Below are 4381 nucleotides of genomic sequence, written 5' to 3'. Positions count from 1 at the left end.
TATCTTAGCTATTTGGTGCAATGAAATTATATCCTTTATTGGTTAGAAAAATATGAAAATAGTGACCTAAATGTGGTCTGTGCTGTGGAAAAAATGTGCAAAATAGCGATCTAACTTTGGTTTGTGTGGTATTTGAAAGTTATATGGAAAATTAGGTTAAAAAAAATTACAGGTTAAAATAGGTAAAACAATTATTATATGCTTAAAAGCAGAAAACATATTATATCGGGCAAAAATGAAAATCGATGTAAGAACTTATCTATTACATCAGGTAAAGTGGAAAACCGATGTAAAAACTGTCTATTACATCGGGCGGACAGGAAAACCGATGTAAAATATGGCGTATATATTTTTTATTAAAAAATTGTATTATTTTTCGCATCAGACGTCTGAATTCAACTGATGTGGTATGTTAATTTTTTACATCGGGCCTTGGCAGATGTAAACTGTCTCTAACTTATTACATCGCCTGGTTTTACATCGGGCCCAGACCCGATGTAAAAAGTACTTTTCACCCGGTGTTTTCTGCACTAGTGGTGGGACCTTCATACCAACTCTTGAAACATAGATCTCGTGGATTGATAAGATCACCATAGGTGAAACATGTTCTAAATAAAGCTTCTCATAGTTATGAATCACATCCAAACTGTCAGCACAGTGAGGGGCTAGTCCTACCATGAAGACAACTTTGAGCATACCTCCTTTGAGTGTATCCCTCGTACCCCTGAGAGATGTGACATCTAAACAGCTAGTACAATGGGTCTACGTCATAAGCCTACATTTTCCCTCTAAACCTGAGTTTTAGCTTCACACATAAGAGAATAATCCCCAACCCATCAACTATCTACCCAATATTATAAAATTGACCAAACTCCCTAATTTAACCTTGAGCCACAAATACTTTACCCTTGCAAAAGGTTACTTCAGTAATTAACAAATTGAATTTTTTCACTTGCCATGTGTTGTTTGCTGATTCGTCCATAGAATAAATTTGTACTTGCTTTCACTTTTCCCTATCTCTTTTCTTTTCCTCTTTCTCTTTCCCTCCATCTTCTCTTTCCTCTTTCTTTTCGTCTTCTGTCTTCTCTGTTTTCTCCACAAACCCTAGCGCAGCCACAAACCCTAGCGATGCCGTCGACCACTCCAATCTCAGAATCTCATGGTCTTTGTCATTTGGTTTCTATCAACTTGGTAGCGACCACCGTTTCTCCATCTCCGGCCGATTCGGTAAGAACGGGCATCGTTTCCCCATTTTTCTCCCTCTTCGTTTTCAAGAACACAACTCTTTTCTCTCTCATTTTCTCTCTCTGTCTCTCTCTTTCTCTCCTTCCCTCTATTATATAGGTTCTTGAAATTCGGTTTGGTCAATTTTTGTGTGTTTGTGATTGCAGGTTTCAGAGGATGCTTCATCTAACCCATTTTCGTAATTCTCATCTCAACCCATTTTCGTAAACCATTTTTTATAGGTTAGTTTTATAAACTGGGTCGTTTTTACTCCACCATGTATGTTTATGTCTTTTGGAATAGGTTTATGATTCTATGAATAAAGTTTATGTTTGTATGAATAGGTTCATTGGTTATTATTTTTCCTCCTTGCTATTCAGTTTTATTGATTTAGAGTTTTTTAAATCTGAATAGTTGGATTTAATTTTTATTTCGTGTTCTTTTTGTTTTGTTTTGTAGATTGAAATGCAAAGACTCTCAAACAGGAAGAAAACTGTGGAAAAAAAGCTGTTGAGGGTCCTAACATTGGTTATTCATTTTTTTTCTCTTTTTTTATTCAGTTTTATGATTTAAAGTTTTAGATCTAAGTAGTTGATCTAATTTTTGTTTGGTGTTATTTTTGTTTTGTTTTGTTGCTAACATTGTTTAGTTTTGTTTTGTTGATCTAATTTTTGTTTTGGTCATAACATTGAGTGTATTCTTTTAAGTTATATATTTTTCTAAGAAAATGTATTGATTCCCCTATCCATATTTCAGGAAGCCCACAATATTGAAGATTTTCTAGAAAATTTTAAAAATAATCCTACTGTCCAAATTCCTCTGTCCAAATTCCTCTGGTTTACAAACAACTTTCTGTGCCATGTGTATTAGTGAGGGAATGGATTGATGGTATTAGATGCACCAATCCTCAGGTTTGTTAATTTGGAATGTATTGTATCTGTTGTACGTAAAAATAATTTGTTATATTTTATAGGCTAATAAGTTTTCATCTTGTGACTTAAGCAATTAAAGAATGTGATATTGATCTAGATGGATGAGCTCTTGAAGTTGTAGGCATTGGCTACACTTGGGTGAGTTTACATCATTTCAAGTTAAATGTTTTAATAGCTATGACATCATTATAGAAAATAATTAACATGTATCTTGAATAAACTTGTGATGAAAGAATCTGATAGAGAAACTAGATGATATTAACATGTTTTGGATACTCGATTAATTTTAAGTTCTTTTGATTTGAATGAATTTTAAATTCTGCATTTCTCAGTTTGTTGTTTCAATTTCAGATAAAAATATTAGATCTCTCTATTAACTGAATACTGCAGATGTTATATTTATGTTTCTATCAATATTTATTATGTTTCTATCATAATAACAGGTACATGTTATTGCATTCAATATGGATTTGGATCCTTCATGTACTCATGCATAATGAATTTGATTCGTAGCACTCACTTCATTTCATTTTTCAGTCGACTGCATTTTTTCATGTACTCATGCATAATGCATATTCATGATTCAAGGTTGGTAATTTTATTTACAGGATGAATTGCTCTGGACTGCTGCATGGTTGTATCAAACATCTAACAATCAATATTACTTGGATTAGCTCGGTAGAAATGGTGACTCCATGGGTGGAACCGGTTGGCAAATGACTGAATTTAGTTGGGATGTAAAGTATCCTGGTGTTCAGACTTTGGTTTCCAAGGTAACATCAATTTTTTATCGTATAGATATTGGCACCAGAATGAGTTATGATTGTATGAGTTTATTATTAAACATATGTGGCTAATCGATTTTCTATTATTTCTTGATGTGTAGTTCCTATTGCAAGGAAAAGCTGGCATTCATACATCGGTGTTTGAAAGATAACTGGAAAAGTCGGAGTACTTCATGTTCATGCATGGGAAGGGGTACTCACAATGTTAAGAGGACACCCGGTGGCCTTATATACTGCCAGAGATGGAACGATTTACAGTTCACCACAAGTTCCTCCTTTTTAACTAAGTCTATTCTGACTGCCTCGCTTCTTCTGCTAGGGACTTGAAATGTGCTTCTAGCTATGTCGCTCCTTCATTGCTGCAACTTCACTCCCTCTCTAATTTATAGCTTTTCTGTTTTATATCTTTTTATTGTTACTGCCTTTGTTGATTTTGTTTGAAGGGAGTAAATGTGAAATGAACAGAAGGAGTTTAGCAGTTAAAGGAATTGTCGCAATTGGATTTTCAGCTATGGCTTCCACTTTCATTTGTATTTAGTTTCAATTTATTTTTTCATTTGGTTTTAATCCATTTTTGCATTAGAATAACATGAGATGACCATAGCCATTTGAATCAAAATCTTTTGTTGGTTACCATAAAATTATTTCATATCAGATTAACCAAACCATCTTTGCTGTTAAATATCACATTTGCATATAGAAGTTGTAATATGCATAGCTTCTCATCATACAATCTGTACAAATAGTTTACACCCATATTTTACAAACCAACACAAGCTGCTAATGGTTTTCTTGAAATGTGAGAATCTGATTTTTACCTATGCAATTCATTACACCATCATTTTAACTAAGGCAAGATTGCAGTAATATACAGGTTCTTACTACAGATTTTGCAAAAAATATATTGAGCTATTATTAGGGATCAATTGTCTTATACAAGTGATCTAAAACAAAATTACTAATTCTACCATAAGCCAAGTGAGAAGCTCTGCCATGTGTTAAGTTTGCTATGGATGACTCCATTCCTCCATCTCACCATTTCATGTTGCCGCGAACAAGGACCTGCCAAAGAATTTGAATAGATCAAATGAACATTCAAGGTTTTGGCATACTATACATAAGCAACATATCACACAAGATACCAATAATTTCATTTGAGCACCATTGGAATTCAAAATACACAAGCAGTCCATCACCACTCCAATTCCAATTTGCAAGTCAGTGGTTTTTGTTAGAGGCCTTCTAAATTTACTATACATTTATTTCAAAAAAAAGAAAGCGCAGTGTAATTTAAAAAAATACATTATCACAAAAAGTTACAACTATAATTTAAGAGTGATTTATTTAAAGTTATATTTATATAGTTATCTTCATGGTTATTTGTTTGATCTCAAAATATAGGCAACATATAATTATAAATATAGTGATACATTTGTTTCA

General features: G+C 33.2%; 1 long non-coding RNA gene across 2 annotated transcripts; it reads left to right on the top strand.

The window, feature by feature from the left end:
• The first annotated feature begins 875 nt into the window (after positions 1 to 875).
• On the top strand, positions 876 to 3449 carry LOC131613167 (uncharacterized). 2 transcript variants are annotated; one of them, XR_009287588.1, is made up of 7 exons: positions 876 to 1227; positions 1392 to 1466; positions 1684 to 1752; positions 1981 to 2135; positions 2227 to 2294; positions 2831 to 2929; positions 3043 to 3449. It is a non-coding gene; the product is annotated as an uncharacterized LOC131613167 (long non-coding RNA). The 2 variants fall into 2 exon arrangements; XR_009287587.1 differs by having other exon boundaries at positions 2765 to 2929.
• Positions 3450 to 4381: the final 932 nt, after the last annotated feature.

Source organism: Vicia villosa, linkage group LG1 (genome assembly GCF_029867415.1).
Source record: "Vicia villosa cultivar HV-30 ecotype Madison, WI linkage group LG1, Vvil1.0, whole genome shotgun sequence".
Classification (NCBI taxonomy): domain Eukaryota; kingdom Viridiplantae; phylum Streptophyta; class Magnoliopsida; order Fabales; family Fabaceae; genus Vicia; species Vicia villosa.
Note: the sequence above shows the minus strand (reverse complement) of the source record. Positions and strands in the feature narration are given on the sequence as shown.